Source organism: Ambystoma mexicanum, chromosome 7q (assembly GCF_040938575.1).
Source record: "Ambystoma mexicanum isolate Mex_15411 chromosome 7q, UKY_AmexF1_1, whole genome shotgun sequence".
Lineage (NCBI taxonomy): Eukaryota > Metazoa > Chordata > Amphibia > Caudata > Ambystomatidae > Ambystoma > Ambystoma mexicanum.
The window spans coordinates 1,037,420,585-1,037,444,458 of record NC_090941.1 but is presented as its reverse complement, the minus strand read 5'-3'; the positions used below and the strand labels follow the sequence as shown (position 1 = coordinate 1,037,444,458).

The window sequence follows — 23,874 nt, the reverse complement described above, 5'->3', positions numbered from 1 at the left end:
GTCCGCGTCTGAGGGGGTGGGGTCTTGGGGGGGGTGGGGGGCAGAGAGCCGTCAAAATCCCCCGCCACCCTGAGAGTGCAAAACGCCGAGGAAATAGCCCAGTTCGCAAGGTGCACAGACGCGGGATATGAAGGTCCTATACCGAAAGTTACCGTTGTCATAGAAAAGGGATGTTTCCCCAGAAAGTTCACCGGGCCGTTGGGACCTGCTTAGCGTACGTGAGATAGGGGGACCCGGCCAGCCCCCCAGCCCCTCCCCCCCCCGCACCCCCCGCAGAGTGACACTGGGCCACTCCGTGCTTATGGGCGAGGAAGGGGCAGTTGTGGAAAGCAGACGCTTGGCGGGAAGGCAACGTTTGTGGCACTTGTGTGAGTAACGGACCAGGGCGGAAGCGTCGGGCTGTCAGTGTCAGGGCTGCTGCCTCCACCCTGGGCTTCTGCAGGGTGTGGCGCCTTAGCGCCTAAAGGCGGCGCCCTCTGGGCGCGTGGGCGCGTTGTTCCCTTGAGATCTGTCACCGATCCTGCCTTCATCGTGGGGAGCTGTGCTCGTTCGGGGGGCTTAGCTAGTGCTCTCAACACACCACAGTTGGACCGATAGAGGTGTGGTTCACACGTCTGATAAGTCGGTGCTTCGTAAAACGGTGGGGCGCTATATGTTTTATTAAGAAAAGGCTCAAGCTGGTTCAGCCAGTTTATATTTCACTGTCACCCTTCCTGTATTTCTTTGAATGTTCTATATAGCGCTACTGTGCCCATGTTCGCTGCAGAGCACTTCGCGACAAGGCTAGGATGCGAACAATACTAACAAAAAAAACAGCAAAATCAGAAAATCAGCTGTAAACAATGGGGGTTCAGGGTTAGGCAGGTCAAGCGATTGACCTTTCCGTTCCATGAAAGCGCATTTTTCTACACCCCATCCGCGCAGAGGGGCCGAGCACAGCAAGGTGCTCAGCTTAGACACGATGCAGCTTTACAAAGAGACAGTACACTCACTGCCCATCCTGGAGGGACTGCTGATGTGAGTGAGGGCCTGTATTGGCAGGGGCTGAGACTTGAACGTGGCAGTGGCACCTTTTCACTATAAGTGTCAGAGGCCTGCTGGCAAGGGCTGATGCTATAAGCGTAACAGGGCTGCTGGCAAGGGCTGATAATGAGCCACTATAAGTGTCAAAGGGCTGCTGGCAAGGGCTGACGCTGAGCCACTATAAGTGTCAAAGGGCTGCTGGCAAGGGCTGACGCTGAGCCACTATAAGTGTCAAGTGGCCGCTGGCAAGGGCTGATACTGAGCCACTATAAGTGTCAAAGGGCTGCTGGCAAGGGCTGACGCTGAGCCACTATAAGTGTCAAGGGGCCGCTGTCATGGGCTGATACTGAGCCATTTTTAGTGTAACAGGGCTCCTGGTAAGGGGTGATACTGAGCCATTATACTTGTAACAGCCCTAGGGATGCTGCATCATTTTAAGTGTAAGAGGCATGCTGAGAAGTGCTTACCTCGTGTATGAGTGTAGCAGGCCTGCTGGCATGGAACAGTTTTCCATGTGACAGGCCAGAGGGGGAGGGCTGAGACTGAACCACCATAATGTGAGTCATCCTGAGAAGTGCTACTGCTAAACCATTATCAGGGTAGGAACTCTGCAAAGAAGTGCTGATACGATGCCATTATAAGTATAACAGGCGTGCCGAGAAGTGCCCATGTTGAACCATCTTTGGTGTAACAGGCCCACAGAGGAGGGGCTGAGACTGAGCCATTACAAGTGCAGCATTCCTGCTTCGAAGCGGAGATACTGAGCTATTATATGTGTATTATCCCCGCTGTGACGGGATAATACTGAGCCATATGCTAAGAAACTCTGCTGGGAAGGGCGATACTGAGAGATTGTATGTGTAGCGTCCCTGCTGAGATGGGCTTACATGTGTAGAAACCCTGCAGAGAAGGACTTACATGTGTAGCAACCCTGCAGAGAAGGGCTGATAATGAGCCATGATATGCGTAGCAGCCCTGCTGAGGAGGGCTGATACAGAACTATTATATGTGTAGCATTCCTGCTGAGATGGGCTGATAATGAGCCATGATATGCGTAGTAACCCTGCTGAGGAGGGCTGATACAGAACTATTACATGTGTAGCATTCCTGCTGAGATGGGCTGATAATGAGCCATGATATACGTAGCAACCCTGCTGAGAAGGGCTGATACAGAACTATTATATGTGTAGCATTCCTGCTGAGATGGGCTGATAATGAGCCATGATATGTGTAGCAACCCTGCTGAGGATGGCTGATACAGAACTATTATATGTGTAGCATTCCTGCTGAGATGGGCTGATAATGAGCCATGATATACGTAGCAACCCTGCTGAGAAGGGCTGATACAGAACTATTATATGTGTAGCATTCCTGCTGAGATGGGCTGATAATGAGCCATGATATGCGTAGTAACCCTGCTGAGGAGGGCTGATACAGAACTATTAAATGTGTAGCATTCCTGCTGAGATGGGCTGATAATGAGCCATGATATGTGTAGCAACCCTGCAGAGAAGGACTTACATGTGTAGCAACCCTGCAGAGAAGGGCTGATAATGAGCCATGATATGTGTAGCAGCCCTGCTGAGAAGGGCTGATACAGAACTATTATATGTGTAGCATTCCTGCTGAGATGGGCTGATAATGAGCCATGATATGCGTAGCAGCCCTGCTGAGGAGGGCTGCTACAGAACTATTATATGTGTAGCATTCCTGCTGAGATGGGCTGATAATGAGCCATGATATGCGTAGTAACCCTGCTGAGGAGGGCTGATACAGAACTATTACATGTGTAGCATTCCTGCTGAGATGGGCTGATAATGAGCCATGATATGCGTAGTAACCCTGCTGAGGAGGGCTGATACAGAACTATTACATGTGTAGCATTCCTGCTGAGATGGGCTGATAATGAGCCATGATATGTGTAGCAACCCTGCTGAAAAGGGCTGATACTGAGGCCATATTAGTGTAGCCATGCTTGACATAATTATTGCATCAGAGAGAAATGACATAAGGCTTGTAGTTATTGTTTGGTTAGTAGTTATTGAAAGGACACAAAGCTTGTAGTTATTGTTTGGTTAGTTGCCCACCCATTGACTGCCTATGACCATTCTAATCCCGATGGCCACTCCCACCCAGTTCCTGTCCCTCTCCGCCCAAAAAAAACACCTCATTGGAACTCTTTGAGCTCACTTTAAGCAAGCCTTACCATCAAACTTTCAAAGCAGTCTTCTTAATTGGAGCTGTAAAAGTGTGCTACTGGTGTAATAACATGTCTTAACCAGGTCTGCCTTCAGCCAATTGATTTATAAGTACCCCTTCCCTGAAGTCCTGTTAAAAACTAGCATTGGCAAAGCTAACAGATTTGGCATGTGCCTAAGTATTAGGCATTTTCCAGGCACTACTATTAGATGCCCAGGTATTCGCACCATTGTGCATCCTTTATCACCAGTCTCCTGTTAACACCACTGCGGCTGTGCCTGGCAAGTGCCTTTCCCATGCCTACACAAAAGCACAAACTGTTGGCATTGCCAATGCGTATTTCTTTTGGAACATAAATAGCCGGTGCTGATATTATGCAACACCTCAGATATTGTTCGCACCCTCGGAGGCACAGTAGAAAGCCCTGCAGCGGCCGTCCCCGGCACTCCGGGCCTTACTGTGCAATCCGAGCTGTTCCCAGACTTCAGCACCTGCTGCTTCCTGTTTGATCTTCACCTGTTCACCTTGGCGGTGCATGGATTTGTGGTTAGGGGGCACCTCGTTTATGCCTGCAGGGCCCAGTGTACCGTGATGACCTATCCTTGCAAGTGGAGGAGGCGCAGAAATGTGTCGTGAATCGAGCTCTCGGGATTATTGTCTCTCACCTGCCTGGATGGGGGTCTCAGGTTTCTCCACAAAATACAGGCGAGGGCAGGTGAGCGTGATCAGAGGGCACAAAACACTCCATCAAATACTGCATTGTGTTTTTCGGTGCCTTCTGCCTCACAGTACTCTAAGCTGTTTTCACATTCTGCGGTTCTTTTACTTTAAGCAGAGTCCGCAGTAACATAAGGCTTCTTACAGGTGATAAAGTTTCCTCTCATTGTTAGTGCCTTCTCCTAGGACATAAATGAAAAGAAAACCCAATACTCTCCGTTAGACACGTCAGGCAGGTGCATCCAGCCAGTCTTGATTGTATTATTTGCATTCCGCCAGTTATGACGTCATTTATAACGCGCCTGTACACATGTGTTTCTAGGCGCGTTGTACTTTTGCGTTTGCCATTACAAATTGCAGGACTACAAATCACACAATGCCAAGAAAAAAGGACTGGACTGTCTACACACAATGATTATCGTCCTACTTGGGGGCTAGAAATATGGCTGACAGAGCAGTGCTTGAATCTAATGTGCAAGGCTGCCTACTTGAATTTAAATCATTCCACAGCGGGAAGCAGGGACTGCTTATGCACTTGCATAGGACAGAGTATTCTCCTGATTTCAGGGTGCTGGTCCCTCCAACATGGACGGGTTGTATAGTTGCCAACATGACCCATTCCAATCTGTAGGTTCTTATCCAGTCCTGGGTTTTCTTTGCATTATGGGACGTGTAGTCTGAGTTTTATAATGGGAAAAGTGGGACTACAAGTCCCAGAATGCAATGAAAAAACGAGGTATCGGGAGCATAGCTCAGGGGCAATGCGCTCGCTTTGGCAGCAAGACGACATGGAGCAAGACAGGTTCGATCCCCGGGTCCGTCCGTGCGGGGGTTTTAAGAGCATTATAAATAACCATGCATGCATGCTGGCATGTGCCAACCCACTTGGGAGATGCCAGTCTAGCCATGTTTATTTTTTTATTTGCATTCTGAGACCTGTCGTTCTGGATTTCTAACTCAGGACAACGTGTCAAAAAAAAACAGGAATGGACTATCATCTCCCAAATGGAATGGGACATGTTGGCGTGTAAAAGTTGGCATCTACTATCCTTTTAGGAACCGCTTTGATGGATATGTGAGGTTTGCCATTTCACATTTAAATACAATTAAATGACTAGAGGTCCCTATTTTGACTCTACGTGCAATGGATTCGCAGAGGAACAGTATTTCTACACCCTTTATTTTAGGGTGATGTTGTGGTGCTCTTTATTTTGGCATAAGATGCGTTGACGTGAACCCTGCAAAACCCCACTGGTTTATCCAAGCACAGGATGCTGACAGTTTACATTTTGCCACTATAACTATCGACCTACATGTCCCAGCGTGCAAGGGGCAGTCAGATAGAAAGCCTGGACTGGCTGAGGGTGTCACACATGACACGGGGCCACTTGGCAGCTTTGCATGGGGCCACTTGGCAGCTTTGACACTGATTAATGCAGACCGCCCGGGCACACCCAGGCCACTAGGGAACGGGTGCCGCTCGGCCTGCGCCTAGGTGTGGCACAGCCGAGGCACCCTGGATCCTTCAGCCCGGCCAGATGTAAGGGTGGGGCCGCACAGCGTGACACACAGCTCCTTCTCCAGACTGCCAAGCCAAACATTACTCAAGTGATGCCGCTGAAATGCCGCTCCAGGGACGCTGCTCACATGTTCCAGCACGGCAATGCCCGCGGAATGCCCCATACACCCACAGCATTGGGCCAGTGGTCTCAGTACAAACAGCCTGGGCAGCGAGGGGCTTGCTCTCACAGGGGGGGCCGACCATGCCCCCCACCCCCGAGATGTTAGCAGCTGAGCAGGCCCCTTTCTCTAGGGGCTGTCACATATCATACACAGCTGCCAAGTTTCCCAGTTGCATGTGTGACTCCTCGAGCCAGTCCTGGTTTTTTTCCATTGCCTACTGAGATTTGGTGCCCATACTCATGATATGACAAGTGATTTATAACGCGCCGGTACACAAGTGTTGCTAGGCGCGACAAGACAAGGGAGCGAAGTCAGAGGGAGGACACGACAAAACAATCTTACTAGGCCTTGTGTCATTCAGACCATGCAAGTGCGAGAATGAGAAATGCAAGGGGAAAGGGAGTGGGGGAGTTCAAGGGAGAGGGGAGGGGAAAACAGGGCAGCAATGCTCTGAGTAAGTGCAGCCACGGCAGCGCGGCTCTGGGTAAGTGCAAGGAGAACAAGGGACTGTAGGGTTACAAGTGCGTGGTAGGCCCGGAGGCAGTGCAAAGGTGACTGATCAAGAAAGAGCCTGGGACCCAGTGAGACTCTAAGGGTAGCCAAGCAAGCAGTCGTTATAGCAGACAGTTAGGTCAGGTAGGTCAGCAGGGGAGGGAGAGAGAGAAAGCAGAGGAGAACAGCAACGTTTTGAGCTGCTTCCGGAACTTCAGGTGGTCCGGCTCAAGTTTGAGAGGGGCAGGGAGGCCATTCCAGAGGGAGGCACCCACAGAGGAGAGAGATCTACCCCCACTCTCTGCCTGGAGAAGCGTCTAACCCTTAGAGAGTCTTTGCTCCCTCCCTATGTTTAAAGCACTATATCTGTCCGTGTAGCTGTTTGAGTATGTCTTTCGGCTGGGCAATCTCTGTGAGGGTAGGTTCTGGCCAATACAGTTGAGTAGTAAGTGCACGGTGTGCCCTGTTACTGGTCTTTAATCCATCCCCACCCCCCACCCTTTTTCTCCACCACCCCAAATTACCCACAGCCCCTGTATCATCCAGTCCTCAACATGGGGTGCCATCCACGCAATCACAAAGTATTTGGGGCCAAGAGCATAGGGTGACCCTATGATTCAGACTTATTCCTTCAACAAGAAAATGCCCGCTGGGACTTATAGTTTGGTTTCACTTCACTTGACCCGACTAAATGAAATTAGCAAATGGGAGAGACCTGCAAGAAAAGGCCACGGCTGTTGCGTTCTGCTGGCTGATCAATTTCAGGAACAGCTGTTGTTTCTGATTGGGCTTCCACTGTCGCAGGAGGATAGCTCAGGGGCAATGCGCTCGTCGCCCTGGAAACAAGACGACATGGAGTTTGCTTCCCAGGCGCGCTTAGAAAGTTCTGGGTATATAGCGCGTTATAAATAACCAATTATAATTCAATGTTACGTTTTCAGTTGCTTTTTCTGTTTTGCAGCGTGTCAATCTGCAACGGGCCACCCAAAGCCTTGCTATTTTTGATGGTAATGGACTACCCACTTGTCTAACCCAGATGTAAATGTTGAGATTAGGGAAATGGACCTGGCAGGGAGTGCTATGAAAGTACTGCTTAGGCATGACCCAAGGCAGGAACACCTCTTCCCCCAGTTCCTGGAGATCCACCATCAATCCCTAAAAAGATGACATCTCAACCAGCCATGTCACTGCCTTGCCTAACGGAGCAGTTCCGGAAGATGGCAACACTAAAGGGCTGAAGTTCGGTTTCTGCGTCAACAGTTGTGGTCGGGGTCCCTTCGTGTTTCTGCCCAGGAAGTCCCTCTGCTCCACGTGACATGGCCACTTCTTTTGTGTGTCACTGAGTGCAGGCCAGGGCCTGTTGTGGCTGGACCTGCGGTCACACGGGCCTGCCGGATCAGTGCTTGGGGCACACAGCAGGTGCTTAGGTTGCCGTGTTCAACAGAGCGGGAAACAGTCGCCGGGGGCACCCAGACTTATCAACATGTCTGTGGTCACTTGGCGGGGCGGTTGCCTGGGGACGCCCAGGTTCAGCATAAAGGACCGTGATCACACGGATCAGCTAGGGTGCTGCAGTACCGTGATCACACTGCGTCACCCTGCACACAATGAGACACAGAGACAGAAGTGCCGTTTACGGAGTCTGCTGCTGGACTAACTTCACGTGCTGGCGTGAGCTCCTTTTAGTTGGAGCACGTCATGACAGAGTCATGACTCAACACCTTAAAGGGGACAACACCACACTCCTCCTTTTCCATAACAGATCAAAAAACAACCATATGCAGTAAACATGTTATCCAACAATACAACAGTGGGTGCCTTCCAGTCCTGCCAGCCGTCTCGCTCACTACTTGGGATGATAGTCCTTCCTTAACTGGTGGTCCTCTATTCTTGGGTCAAATACATCCCTCAGTTCACCCTGTGGTGACTTGACCCAAGCTCCGGGTAGGCCTTCAACCCTAGAATGTTCGCTGCGCATGCCATCCAGACCCTGATGGCCTGCAACCCAAAAGGGGCTCTCCCCCAAGGCAGCACATCCACCCGAGGCCACCACCACCCACTCGCCTGCATTGATGGCTTGGGGCAGGCCTGGCTCGCGGGCTAGTGTCTCTTTCTCCGTTGCCCCCATTCACGGCCCACTTTCTTTTGCACATGCAGTTGTTGAGACCAAAATCGACAGGACAGCTGTCTTCGACTCTTGTGGCAAGCACCTCCTTGTACCTCTAGTTGGACCGGCTAACACTCCCTTTGTGCCTCCTGCGGTGAAGCCCATCAGTGGTTCGGGCCGGGTTACCAGGGCCTTGTTGGATGCTTCCTCAGAGGTGGTCATTCCTAGTGCTGTGGTTTTTGGATGCATGCTATCTGGCTTGCCCCCCAAGACTCTGCTCTCTTTTCCTGATGCTGCAGCCTTATGAGTAGGAGGGCTTCATTCGTCCCATCACAGCCGATTCAACTCCCCACCAAAACAGGGCTTAATGAGCATGTGGGTGAGGTGTTGGGAGCAATCAGAGACCAGAATGTTCCCAACTGTCCGGGGTGCACACGCACTCCTCGCTGGAGACGCAACCCTCACAGGCCCTCCCGTACCTGTGGTTGTGGGCACATTTGCTTTCCTCTCAGTAAGTGCAAACGTGCACTGTGAATCTTTGCCTGAGGCGTATCCCGTGGGGACAATGCAGCCTGTGTTGGCCCGGTTCCGGTGTGCCAGAGTGTTTCTGCAGGCTCTTAAGTGGCTTGCCACCAGCCCCGTTTCTTGGCCCAGGCGGAGCGGGCGATGACGCAGTAAGGGGCCCACCCAAAATGCTGACACTGATCTTGCCGGACAAAAGAATAAGCAGCTTATTGTGCCGGTGGGTCCTCCTGAGATGGCCGTCTGGCCGCACTCTGCCAACTTGAGGATGACTGCAATGCGTTTGGAATATGCAAGCAAAGGAATGCATATTCCAAACGCAGCGTGTGAGGTGCTCTGGACTCACACACCCTGTGCCCTTCATTCTTTTTGTTGACAGCCTTTCAAGTGGGGCAATTTATAAATGATGGCTCACTTAACAAGCCTTTGTTTTTACACAGTATGAACTTAACATTTCAGTGTTAAGAACTGAACATGTGCAGTTCTATTCACCAGGCCAGCACAAGTATCAGTTAGCTGACCAAACCGATGCTTTCTTCAAAGTTTTAAACTATTTTCTTTATTTTCATGTCTCTTTATTTAACACACAAAAACGTTTTTTTTAATATAACTTTTTAGTTACATATGGCGCATCCCTGGGTAGGTTAACTGTCATTTTCTTGTTTAAGTATTCTAGTGGCTGCTTTGGGACATGGACTAAATGCATCTGCTCAGCATCAAAGGTCTTTTAATTTTCTAAATAAGTTTGCAACTGCCCAGCACGCACACCAGATGGCAACTCAATGTCACTTGGCATCTTGATAAGGAAAGCAGAGTTCATTTTGTGTCACCATGCAGACAATACTCCATCAATACAGTGATGTGTGCAGCAATGTTTTGTGCGCTGCACAAGTCACCACCCTGTTGGTTAATGGCGTCTATGTGGTGCTCCCTTGTGTAACAGAACATATGTATGCTTTTGTCTGTGTCCAATGTCCATACAATGGCATACTGGAACCTTTTGTGTATGTGGCTCTGACGAGCATGCCATACTGTGCCTACACTTAAACGCATAAAGCAAGCAAATAAGTTGCCTCAAATTGCACATCCACTAGGCCAAACCCCCTTTCTACACTGCCACGCTATGATTTTCACTAGCTGCAGGCCAGCACTAATAAGAGATGCTAATGCCAGCTCTGTTACATATAACCTGGGCCTGTTAGTTTTTGCAGAAATAATCCCTGAGGCCTGTCTAATAGTGAGGAGGTAGTGGCTGAGGAACTGTGGACCCTTTACCATGAATTAGAAGCCGGTTTTGTTTAAAACGCTTCGTCAGCTTATTACTGGGCAGGCTAAAGTTTGTAAAAGGTACAAGCCTTTCTGTGTAGCCTTTCTGTGCATTGTTTATTGGGTCTCTCTTCTACAGTACCCTGCCCTGTCTGTAGATATAATTCCCTAAAGATGTTTCTGTATTGGGGACTGTGCATACTGACACTGAGATCCAGCCCTTCCTCATCTAAAATTCTTCAGAAGCAAGAAGCAAAAGAGCCATTGTTCCCCATTCGAGTGGCCGACGTTGCAGCCATTTGATACTCACATCCTAAAACGTAAGCTGTCCAAATGAGTATGTATGGTTTATGGTTACAAACATTTAAAATGTTGGGATGAGTGTTGTGAACTGTGATATGACCACCAAGCCATGCATCTGTTATGAATTTAGAGATTCACACCTACAATCCTTTTATCACAGACTTGCTTATCCAATATAGAGATCTCTGATCACTGTTATAGTCCTGAAATGCTATGTGATTTAATGCAAAGCATAAGGGAACCCTCACTGGTATTACTTGCCCCCTTTAGAACTCTCACCGAGTACAGTAAGAGTGTACCAGACTGTCCATCTTGGAATGATAACCTTCCATCAGAAAATAATTCATAAGGGTAGTCTCGTATTGTCCCTTGCGAAATACAAGTGAGGTGGTAGAAACAGAACACCTGCAACACAGGGCCAGTGGGCCCTCAGACCCCTGCAGGCTGGTCACACCACAGTGTGGCAGTACGGACAGTTTGAAACTGCATTCAGGCAAGGCCTTCCCTAAGAGCAGGTGACAGAAAAACCAATTACTTGGGCAGCAACAGCTGTGTTTTCACATTACAATTCTTCGGTAAAGTACTTGCATTGCAATGTAATGAAACAGCTTCATTTATATTGCAATTACTATTTCATATTGAGGAGGAGTTTTGTCGCACAACAGAGGTGTAGTTTGGGAATGACGTGTGCCAGTCAGGGAGGTGAGGGGGGCGTATTCTGGTTTTTCGCCCTGGGCACCAAGTTGGCTAGAAACTGCCCTGCTTGCCACACTATAAAACAGGCGTTGGAGGCTGGATTGGCTCAGTCTCTTTTGCAGGACTGCTCATGGTGACTAACCAGGGCGCACGTGCCCTCCATGTCAGAGCCGCAACGGTGGCAGGTACTTTCATGCGTGCCTGTATCTTTTGGGCATTTGCCACTCACCGTCCTTATGTATTCCCGACTCTTATCTCCACAAGTGCAGACGTGCACTCTAATGGCCTTCGTCCCTCCAGTAAGTGCAAACATGCAATATTGCTTTCTGCTTCCTTCCAGTACTCACAGGAGACACCAGCCTAACACTTTTTTTATTTTCCTGTCCAGTTACTTCCCATCGCGTTCCTTGTAAGCCCACGTGCCTGTAATAATGTTCTATTTCTTTTCTTCTGTATACTCTTCACTGGTGGGGATCTGTCACTCACTGTCTGCGCACAGAACTCCACACCGCCAGTGCACGTCAGTCATGATCTGTGGAGCTATGCCATCCAAGCACAGAACTCCAGACCGCCAGTGCACGTCAGTCATGATCTACGGAGCTCTGCCATCCAAGCACAGAACTCCAGACCGCCAGTGCACGCCAGTCATGATCTGCGGAGCTCTGCCATCCAAGCACAGAACTCCAGACCGCCAGTGCACGTCAGTCATGATCTGTGGAGCTATGCCATCCAAGCACAGAACTCCAGACCGCCAGTGCACTTCAGTCATGATCTGCGGAGCTCTGCCATCCAAGCACAGAACTCCAGACGGCCAGTGCACGTCAGTCATGATCTGAGGAGCTCTGCCATCCAAGCACGGAACTCCTCACCGCCAGTGCACTTCAGTCATGATCTGTGGAGCTCTGCCATCCAAGCACAGAACTCCAGACGGCCAGTGCACGTCAGTCATGATCTGCGGAGCTCTGCCATCCAAGCACAGAACTCCAGACCGCCAGTGCACGTCAGTCATGATCTGCGGAGCTCTGCCATCCAAGCACAGAACTCCAGACCGCCAGTGAACGTCAGTCATGATCTGAAGAGCTATGCCATCCAAGCACAGAACTCCAGACCGCCAGTGCACGTCAGTCATGATCTGCGGAGCTCTGCCATCCAAGCACAGAACTCCAGATGGCCAGTGCACGTCAGTCATGATCTGAGGAGCTATGCCATCCAAGCACAGAACTCCAGATTGCCAGTGCACGTCAGTCATGATCTGCGGAGCTCTGCCATCCAAGCACAGAACTCCTCACCGCCAGTGCACGTCAGTCATGATCTGAGGAGCTATGCCATCCAAGCACAGAACTCCAGACCGCCAGTGCACTTCAGTCATGATCTGCGGAGCTCTGCCATCCAAGCACAGAACTCCAGACGGCCAGTGCACGTCAGTCATGATCTGAGGAGCTCTGCCATCCAAGCACGGAACTCCTCACCGCCAGTGCACTTCAGTCATGATCTGTGGAGCTCTGCCATCCAAGCACAGAACTCCAGACGGCCAGTGCACGTCAGTCATGATCTGCGGAGCTCTGCCATCCAAGCACAGAACTCCAGACCGCCAGTGCACGTCAGTCATGATCTGCGGAGCTCTGCCATCCAAGCACAGAACTCCAGACCGCCAGTGCACGTCAGTCATGATCTGAAGAGCTATGCCATCCAAGCACAGAACTCCAGACCGCCAGTGCACGTCAGTCATGATCTGCGGAGCTCTGCCATCCAAGCACAGAACTCCAGACGGCCAGTGCACGTCAGTCATGATCTGAGGAGCTATGCCATCCAAGCACAGAACTCCAGATTGCCAGTGCACGTCAGTCATGATCTGCGGAGCTCTGCCATCCAAGCACAGAACTCCTCACCGCCAGTGCACGTCAGTCATGATCTGAGGAGCTATACCATCTAAGCACAGAACTCCAGACTGCCAGTGCACTTCAGTCATGATCTGCGGAGCTCTGCCATCCAAGCACAGAACTCCAGACTGCCAGTGCACTTCAGTCATGACCCTTGGAATTCTGCTATCCGAGCACAGAATTCCACACCGCAAGTGCACTTCAGTCATGATCTGTGGAGCTCTGCTATCCAAGCACAGAACTCCTCACCGCCAGTGCACGTCAGTCATGATCTGCTGAGCTCTGCAAGCACAGAGCTCCACACTGCCAGTGCACTTCAGTCATGATCACAGAGCAAGCAGTATACCCAGTTTCGAGGGCTTCCTCGAAACCGGAGCGGTGACAGAGCAAACATCCTGCGTAAGCTGGTTAGCCCACTGATTGACCAGGGACACTTCCGAAGAGGCTTACTTGCAGGGTTTGATGAAGGTGCCGAGAATAGTTGGTCCCACTATTCCAATGGGTCGAAGCGCCTTCGCAGACCATCTAGGACGATCAGATGCAGAGGGGTCTCGCAGGACGACAGCGGGGTCAGGGTGCCAAACCTTCCAGCGGGTCACCAGTGGTTCCTCAACTCTATGGAGTTATGCCATCCAAGCAGAGGGCTCCACACCACCAGTGAACTTCCGTCATGATCTGAGAAGGTCTGCTATCTGAGGACAGAATGCCACACTGCCAGTGCACTTCAGTCATGACCTGTGGAGCTCTGCTATCCAAGCACAGAACTCCTCACCGGTAGTGCACTTCAGTCATGACCTGTGGAGCTCTGCTATCCAAGCACAGAACTCCTCATCACCAGTGCACTTCAGTCATGATTTGTGGAGCTCTGCTATCCAAGCACAGAACTCCACACTGCGAGTGCACTTCAGTCATGATCTGTGGAGCTCCAGAATACCAGCGCAGAGCTCCACACTGCCAGTGCACTTCCATCATAATCTGAAGAGATCTGCTATCAAAGCACAGAACTCCTTACTGTCAGTGCACTCCACTCGTGTTCTGTGGAGCTCTGCTATCCAAGCACAGAACCCCTCACCACCAGTGCACTTCAGTCATGATCTGCGGAGCTCCAGAATCCCAGCACAGAGCTCCACACTGCCAGTGCCCTTCAGTTATGACCTGTGAAGCTCTGCTATCCAAGCACAGAACTCCTCATCATGAGTGCACTTCAGTCATGATCTGTGGAGCTCTGCTATCCAATCACAGAATTCCTCACCGCCAGTGCACTTCAGTCATGATCTGTGGAGCTCTGCTATCCAATCGCAGAATTCCTCACCGCCAGTGCACTTCAGTCATGACCTGTGGAGCTCTGCTATCCAAGCACAGAACTCCTCATCATGAGTGCACTTCAGTCATGATCTGTGGAGCTCTGCTATCCAATCACAGAATTCCTCACCGCAAGTGCACTTCAGTCATGATCTGTGGAGCTCTGCTATCCAATCACAGAATTCCTCACTGCCAGTGCCCTTCAGTTATGACCTGTGGAGCTCTGCTATCCAATCACAGAATTCCTCACCGCCAGTGCACTTCAGTCGTGATCTGTGGAGCTCTGCTATCGAAGCACAGAACTCCTTACTGTCAGTGCACTCCAGTCGTGATCTGTGGAGCTCTGCTATCCAAGCACAGAATTCCACACTGCCAGTGCACTCCAGTCGTGATCTGTGGAGCTCTGCTATCGAAGCACAGAACTCCTTACTGTCAGTGCACTCCAGTCGTGATCTGCAGAGCTCTGCTATCCTAGCACAGAGCTCCTCACCGCCAGAGCGCCTCTGTCCTGGTCGGCCAGCCCTCTTATCCATGCACAGAGCATTAGCTAGTCAAGGTTCGCTACTAGGAATTGCTACCTATACAACATAGCTGACTACAGTGACTCACTCGCTACACAGCCTGACTTGCTGAAAGGCATATCTGCAGAGTATCAATCACCAGCTCTAGGCCCCACTATCTTCCAGGCCTCATTACCTGCAAGGCATCGCTTGCTGCAAGGCATCAATAGCTAGAGACCTCTCAAGCTGCTAGGCCTCACTACCTACAAGACATCACTAGGTGCTAGGCCTCTCTAGATTCTAGGCCTCACTACCTGCAAGACTTCACTAGTACCTGACCTCTCTAGATTCTAGGCCTCATTACTTACAAAAAATCACCTGCAAAACATTGCTAGATGCTAGGCCTCTCTAGCTACTAAACCACATTACCTACAAGACATCACTAGATGCTAGGCCTTTCTAGATTCTAGCCTCATTACCTGCAAGACATCACTAGATGCTAGGCCTCTCTAGATACTAGGCCTTAATTACTTACAAAAAATCACCTGCAAAACATTGCTAGATGCTAGGTCATTCTAGATTCTAGCCTCATTACTTGACCCGTAAAACCCTAATCAAAGAGCTCATCACCAACCTGCACAATACCCACCCAAGAGCTCACCACTTGCCTGTGAAATCCCCACCCAGGAGCTCACCACTTACCTGTGAAATCCCCACCCAGGAGCTCACCACTTACCTGTGAAATCCCCACCCAAGAGCTCACCACTTACCTGTGAAATCCCCACCCAGGAGCTCACCACTTACCTTTGAAATCCCCACCCAGGGGCTCACCAGGTACCTGTGAAATCCCCACCCAGGAGCTCACCACTTACCTGTGAAATCCCCACCCAGGAGCTCACCACTTACCTCTGAAATCCCCACCCAAGAGCTCACAACTTACCTGTGAAATCCCCACCCAGGAGCTCACCACTTACCTGTGAAATCCCCACCCAGGGGCTCATCACTAACCTCCACAATCCCAACCTAAGAGCTCATCACTAACCTGCAAAATCCCCACCCAGGTGCTCACCACTTACCTGTGAAATCCCCACCCAGGAGCTCACCACTTACCTGTGAAATCCCCACCCAGGAGCTCACCACTTACCTGTGAAATCCCCACCCAGGAGCTCACCACTTACCTGTGAAATCCCCACCCAGGAGCTCATCACTAACCTCCACAATCCCGACCTAAGAGCTCATTGTTAAGACGGATTTCTGAACTCTGTCCTGGTGGCGCAGAAGTTCAGAAGGCCAACCTAATTACTTGGAACAGGGTAACCTCTGGACGAGCCAGACCAATCAAGGTAGCGATCGCGGCGGTCAAGACTAGGTCTCAAGAGGGGTGAGGGTGACTGAAAGCCTGCAATGAGCACACAAAGCAAGAGCGCTTACAAACTACTCCAAACAGTTGTTATATCAAAAATATATACACATTTATTTTAAGGCCTTTAAAATAATGACCGTAGCGAGAAAATCACAGTATCACAATATTAAACCAACACATACCATATCAACACAATATATATACAAATACGACAGTCGCAAGCGTTATATGCACGAAATGTGTAGTCCACCTGAAAGGGAAGGAAAACAGGCAGTGCGATAATGCTTTAGACTCAGTTCGCCTTCAGAGGCACCTAACTAGATGGAAGTCCGAGCCCTGCGAAGAGTGGAGCCTTGTGCTCAGAGTACCTGCACACGCTGGTGCCAACGGGCAAAAGGAGAGTCTCTTCGGAGGAAGTCAGGCAGTTCAGTTAGTGCTTTACAGAAGAAGAACAGGTTCCGCGACTCAAGCGCAGCCTCCACAGTGAGCAGAAGCAGAGCGCGAGTACGGACAAAAGGGTGCTGTTTTTACATAGCGGGGAAAAGCAATGGGCTACTGCAGGAGGGCGACCAGATCCTAGCTATACTACTCACTGGTCCCCGATGCAAGCAGACCCAGGCTTCTCCACGTTAGTTTCAGCAGCTGGCAGGTTCAGAAGAGCCGGGAATGCCTCGTCGTCGTGTAGAGAAAAAAGACGTCCCAATCGAAGAAACCTGCACAGTTTTGTCACCACAGCAGGGCAATGGAGCGGCCGTGTGTATCCGAGCCAAATGTACACTACTCACTTCAGACTTGGGAACGCCAAGTGTACGAAGCGTGTGAGAGTGACCAGGACTCGAAATACAACACAACCTGGCGGCGGTTACAGAGCAGGACTCCCGTGTAAGCTGGTCAGTCAACTGGATGGCCCAGAGACGCTTCCGAAGGCTTACTGGCAGGAGATGATGAAGTCGCCGAGAATAGCTGTTCCTGCTATTCCAAAGGTCGAAGCACCAGTAAAGGCCTTCTGGTTCGATCAAAGGAGGAAAGGGTTTCACAGGACGACAGCAGTGCAAAGGAGGAGTCCTTCAGCGGGTCACCAGCGATTCCTCGGTCCAGCCTCTTGGTTGCAGGATACTTGGCTCCTGTATTCCTTCGTTCGTGAGAACTCAGGAGATCGACATGGTAGTGGTGTTTCCAGCCCCCTCTTATCCACGGTTCCCTTCGCGCCAAAACGGAGGGGAGCCAATGGGAGATCCGCTCATCAACACACACACCATACGTGGACCAATCACGGACCACGGTGGTCCCAGGCATTCACACCACCCTAGACTCTCTGGCACCCAGGATGTGTATTGGGACCAGACATCCCAGCCCACACCCTGGAGGCACACAAAAGACATGTAGAAGCCCGCGAAAGCAACCAGGTTTCGCGGTTAAGTACATGCCCAAATAAGGAAGGCCCCGGGTCGGCTCGACCTGGGGAAGGTGAAGGGAGCAAGACGGTCAGTGGACAGGACAAAGGAGCCTCGTGGTCTGGCCATTTTGGGAGCCAGGCCACCATTTTGGGTTCAGAACGCCAAAAGGAGCTCAAAATACACAAAACGATCGCTGCCACCATTCCAGTCCCTGAATGACTTGCACTGATCAAATACATTCCTAAACGAGTATCTAGGGCCTGTAGAAGGCTAGAGACCCAAGAGAGCTGTAACTTAGCTTACAGTGCCCTCTTGTGTCATGTTGCACTAAAGCCGCAACATGATAGAAGAAACTACGGGAAACAGCGTTCCCCGGTACTGACTGTCTTAAGGGCATGTCAGTTTCCTCATAAGAAAAGGAGCGAAAGCCCAGAGGAGTGCGGCAGGAGGCTGCACTTCTCTGGCAAAGTCAAGAACACGGTGAAAAACAACAGCAAAAAGTTTAGGGGTTGCCACATGGAAGGAAAATTACCTACAATTACGAAATCTTTCCTAACACTCATCACCAACCTGCACAAACCCCACCCAAGAGCTCACCACTTACCTGTGAAATCCCCACCGAGGAGCTCACCACTTACCTGTGAAATCCCCACCCAGGAGCTCACCACTTACCTGTGAAATCCCCACCCAGGAGCTCACCACTTACCTGTGAAATCCCCACCCAAGAGCTCATCACTTACCTGTGAAATCCCCACCCAGGAGCTCACCACTTACCTGTGAAATCCCCACCCAAGAGCTCACCACTTACCTGTGAAATCCCCACCCAGGAGCTCACCACTTACCTGTGAAATCCCCACCCAGGAGCTCATCACTAAGCTCCAGAATCCCGACCTAAGAGCTCATCACCAACCTGCAAAATCCCCACCCACGAGCTCACCACTTACCTGCGAAATCCCCACCCAGGAGCTCACCACTTACCTGTGAAATCCCCACCCAGGAGCTCACCACTTACCTGCGAAATCCCCACCCAGGAGCTCACCACTTACCTGTGAAATCCCCACCCAGGAGCTCACCACTTACCTGTGAAATCCCCACCCAGGAGCTCACCACTTACCTGTGAAATCCCCACCCAGGAGCTCACCACTTACCTGTGAAATCCCCACCCAAGAGCTCACCACTTACCTGTGAAGTCCCCACCCAGGAGCTCACCACTTACCTTTGAAATACCCACCCAGGAGCTCACCACTTACCTGTGAAATCCACACCCAAGAGCTCATCACTAACCTCCACAATCCCGACCTAAGAGCTCATCACTAACCTGCAAAATCCCCACCCAGGAGCTCACCACTTACCTGTGAAATCCCCACCCAGGAGCTCAGCACTTACCTGTGAAATCCCAACCCAGGAGCTCACCACTTACCTGAGAAATCCCCACCCAGGAGCTCACCACTTACCTGTGAAATCCCCACCCAGGAGCTCACCACTTACCTGTGAAATCTCCACCCAAGAGCTCATCACTAACCTCCACAATCCCGACCTAAGAGCTCACCACTTACCTGTGAAATCCCCACCCAAGAGCTCACCACTTACCTGTGAAATCCCCACCCAAGAGCTCATCACTAACCTCCACAATCCCGACCTAAGAGCTCACCACTTACCTGTGAAATCCCCACCCAAGGGCTCACCACTTACCTGTGAAATTCCCACCCAGGAGCTCATCGCTAACCTGCAAGATCCCCACCCAGGAGCTCACCACTTACCTGTGAAATCCCCACCCAGGAGCTCACCACTTACCTGTGAAATCCCCACCCAAGAGCTCATCACTTACCTGTGAAATCTCCACCCAAGAGCTCATCACTAACCTCCACAATCCCGACCTAAGAGCTCACCACTTACCTGTGAAATCCCCACCCAAGAGCTCACCACTTACCTGTGAAATCCCCACCCAAGAGCTCATCACTAACCTCCACAATCCCGACCTAAGAGCTCACCACTTACCTGTGAAATCCCCACCCAAGGGCTCACCACTTACCTGTGAAATTCCCACCCAGGAGCTCATCGCTAACCTGCAAGATCCCCACCCAGGAGCTCACCACTTACCTGTGAAATCCCCACCCAGGAGCTCACCACTTACCTGTGAAATCCCCACCCAAGAGCTCATCACTAACCTCCACAATCCCGACCTAGGAGCTCACCACTTACCTGTGAAATCCTCACCCAGGAGCTCACCACTTACCTGTGAAATCCCCACCCAGGAGCTCACCACTTACCTGTGAAATCCCCACCCAGGAGCTCACCACTTACCTGTGAAATCCCCACCCAGGAGCTCATCACTAACCTCCACAATCCCGACCTAAGAGCTCACCACTTAACTGTGAAATCCTCACCCAGGAGCTCACCACTTACCTGTGAAATCCCCACCCAGGAGCTCACCACTTACCTGTGAAATCCCCACCAAAGAGCTCATCACTAACCTCCACAATCCCGACCTAAGAGCACATCGCTAACCTGCTAAATCTTCACCTAAAAGCTCATCACTAACTTGCAAAGTCCCCACCCATGAGCTAATTGCTGACCTGCTAAATCTTCACTCAAGAGCTCATCACGAACCTGAGAAGTCCTCACCCAGGAGCTCACCACTTACCTGTGAAATCCCCACCCAGGAGCTCACCACTTACCTGTGAAATCCCCACCCAAGAGCTCATCCATAACCTCCACAATCCCGACCTAAGAGATCACCACTTACCTGCAAAATCCCCACCCAGGAGCTCACCACTTACCTGTGAAATCCCCACCCAGGAGCTCACCACTTACCTGTGAAATCCCCACCCAGGAGCTCACCACTTACCTGTGAAATCCCCACCCAGGAGCTCATCACTAACCTCCACAATCCCGACCTAAGAGCTCACCACTTAACTGTGAAATCCTCACCCAGGAGCTCACCACTTACCTGTGAAATCCCCACCCAGGAGCTCACCACTTACCTGTGAAATCCCCACCAAAGAGCTCATCACTAACCTCCACAATCCCGACCTAAGAGCACATCGCTAACCTGCTAAATCTTCACCTAAAAGCTCATCACTAACTTGCAAAGTCCCCACCCATGAGCTAATTGCTGACCTGCTAAATCTTCACTCAAGAGCTCATCACGAACCTGAGAAGTCCTCACCCATGAGCTCATTGCTAACCTGCGACACCTTCACTCAAGAGCTCATCACAAACTTGCGAAATTCCCACCCAAGAGCTCATCGCTAGCCTGCTAAATCTTCACCTAAAAGCTCATCACTAACCTGCGAAGTCCCCACCCAAGAGCTCATCACTAACCTGCACAATCCCGATTTAAGAGCTCATCACTAACCTGCAAAATCCCCACCCACGAGCTCATCGCTAACCTGCTAAATCTTCACCTAAAAGCTCATCACTAACCTGCAAAGTCCCCACCCAAGAGCTCACCACTTACCTGTGAAATCCCCACCCAAGAGCTCATCACTAACCTCCACAATCCCGACCTAAGAGCTCATCACTAACCTGCTAAATCTTCACCTAAAAGCTCATCACTAACCTGCGAAATCCCCACCCAAGAGCTCACCACTTACCTGTGAAGTCCCCACCCAAGAGCTCATCACTAACCTCCACAATCCCGACATAAGAGCTCATCACTAACCTCCAAAATCCCCACCCACGAGCTCATCGCTAACCTGCTAAATCTTCACCTAAAAGCTCATCACTAACCTGTGAAGTCCCCACCCAAGAGCTCACCACTTACCTGTGAAATCCCCACCCAAGAGCTCATCAATAACCTCCACAATCCCGACCTAAGAGCTCATCACTAACCTGCACAATCCCGATTTAAGAGCTCATCACTAACCTGCAAAATCCCCACCCACGAGCTCATCGCTAACCTGCTAAATCTTCACCTAAAAGCTCATCACTAACCTGCAAAGTCCCCACCCAAGAGCTCACCACTTACCTGTGAAATCCCCACCCAAGAGCTCATCACTAACCTCCACAATCCCGACCTAAGAGCTCATCACTAACCTGCAAAATCCCCACCCACAAGCTCATCGCTAACCTGCTAAATCTTCACCTAAAAGCTCATCACTAACCTGCGAAATCCCCACCCAAGAGCTCACCACTTACCTGTGAAGTCCCCACCCAAGAGCTCATCACTAACCTCCACAATCCCGACCTAAGAGCTCATCACTAACCTGCAAAATCCCCACCCACGAGCTCATCGCTAACCTGCTAAATCTTCACCTAAAAGCTCATCACTAACCTGCGAAGTCCCCAGCCAAAAGCTCACCACTTACCTGCGAAGTCCCCACCCAAGAGCTCATCACTAACCTCCACAATCCCGACCTAAGAGCTCATCACTAACCTGCAAAATCCCCACCCACGAGCTCATCGCTAACCTGCTAAATCTTCACCTAAAAGCTCATCACTAACCTGCGAAGTCCCCACCCAAGAGCTCACCACTTACCTGTGAAATCCCCACCCAAGAGCTCATCAATAACCTCCACAATCCCGACCTAAGAGCTCATCACTAACCTACACAATCCCGATTTAAGAGCTCATCACTAACCTGCAAAATCCCCACCCACGAGCTCATCGCTAACCTGCTAAATCTTCACTTAAAAGCTCATCACTAACCTGCGAAGTCCCCACCCAAGAGCTCACCACTTACCTGTGAAATCCCCACCCAAGAGCTCATCAATAACCTCCACAATCCCGACCTAAGAGCTCATCACTAACCTGCAAAATCCCCACCCACGAGCTCATCGCTAACCTGCTAAATCTTCACCTAAAAGCTCATCACTAACCTGCAAAGTCCCCACCCATGAGCTAATTGCTGACCTGTTAAATCTTCACTCAAGAGCTCATCATGAACCTGAGAAATCCCCACCCATGAGCTCATCGCTAACCTGTGACATCTTCACACAAGAGCTCATCGTGAATTAGCGAAATCCCCACCCAAGAGCTCATCATTAACCTGCAGAATCCCGACCTATGAGCTCATCAATAACCTGCAAAATCCCCACGCACGAGCTCATTGCTAACCTGCTAAATCTTCACTTAAAAGCTCATCACTAACCTGCACAATCCCCACGCATGAACTCATCACTAACCTGCAAAATCCACGCCTAATAGCTCATCGCTAACCTGCAAAATCCCTGCTTAAGAGCACATCACTAACCTGCAAAATTACTGCCTAAAAGCACATCACTAACCTGCACAATCCCCACCCACGAGCTCATCGGCTAACCTGCAAAATCCCCACCCACGAGCTCATCACTAAACTGCAAAATCCTCACCCAAGAGCTCATCACTAACATGCAAAATCCCCACCCAATAGCTCATTACTAACCTGCAAAATCCCCACCCAAGAGCTCATCACTAACCTGCAAAATCCCCACCCAATAGCTCATTACTAACCTGCAAAATCCCCACCCAAGAGCTCCTCACTAACCTATGAAATCCCCACCCAAGAGCCCATCACTAACCTGCTAAATCTTCATCCAAGAGCTCATCACTAACCTGCACAATCCCCCCAAAATTCAACACCAATCTGCAAAATCCTCACTCACGACCTCTTCACTAACCTTCAAAATCTTCACCCAAAGGACATTACTATCCTTCAAAGTCTACAAAGCCAATCATTATACTCCACGCTCCACTATCCTTCAAAGGCTACAAAGCCAATCATTATACTCCACGCTCCACTACCCTTCAAAGTCTACAAAGCCAATCATTATACTCCACGCTCCACTATCCTTCAAAGTCTACAAAGCCAATCATTATACTCCACGCTCCACTATCCTTCAAAGTCCACAAAGCCAATCATTATACTCCACGCTCCACTATCCTTCAAAGTCCACAAAGCCAATCATTATACTCCACGCTCCACTATCCTTCAAAGTCTACAAAGCCAATCATTATACTCCACGCTCCACTATCCTTCAAAGGCTACAAAGCCAATCATTATACTCCAAGCTCCACTATCCTTCAAAGGCTACAAAGCCAATCATTATACTCCACGCTCCACTATCCTTCAAAGTCTACAAAGCCAATCATTATACTCCAAGCTCCACTATCCTTCAAAGTCTACAAAGCCAATCATTATACTCCACGCTCCACTATCCTTCAAAGTCCACAAAGCCAATCATTATACTCCACGCTCCACTATCCTTCAAAGTCTACAAAGCCAATCATTATACTCCACGCTCCACTATCCTTCAAAGTCTACAAAGCCACTCATTATACTCCACGCTCCACTATCCTTCAAAGTCTACAAAGCCAATCATTATACTCCACGCTCCACTATCCTTCAAAGGCTACAAAGCCACTCATTATACTCCACGCTCCACTATCCTTCAAAGTCTACAAAGCCAATCATTATACTCCACGCTCCACTATCCTTCAAAGG

At 50.3% G+C, this 23,874-nt stretch overlaps 1 protein-coding gene across 2 annotated transcripts in view; it reads left to right on the top strand.

Annotated features, from left to right (window-relative positions):
• Positions 1–23,874, top strand: part of LOC138528578 (rho-related GTP-binding protein RhoG-like) — a 193,818-nt gene that overhangs the window by 1,720 nt on the left and 168,224 nt on the right. Inside the window, exon 1 of one of the 2 annotated variants that reach the window (XM_069640350.1) lies at positions 321–368. The exons of the other annotated variant lie outside the window; for it this stretch is intronic. The gene's annotated coding sequence lies outside the window, so the exon portion shown is untranslated. Of the gene's footprint in view, positions 1–320; positions 369–23,874 lie in introns of those variants that run through there. 2 annotated transcript variants of the gene reach the window in all.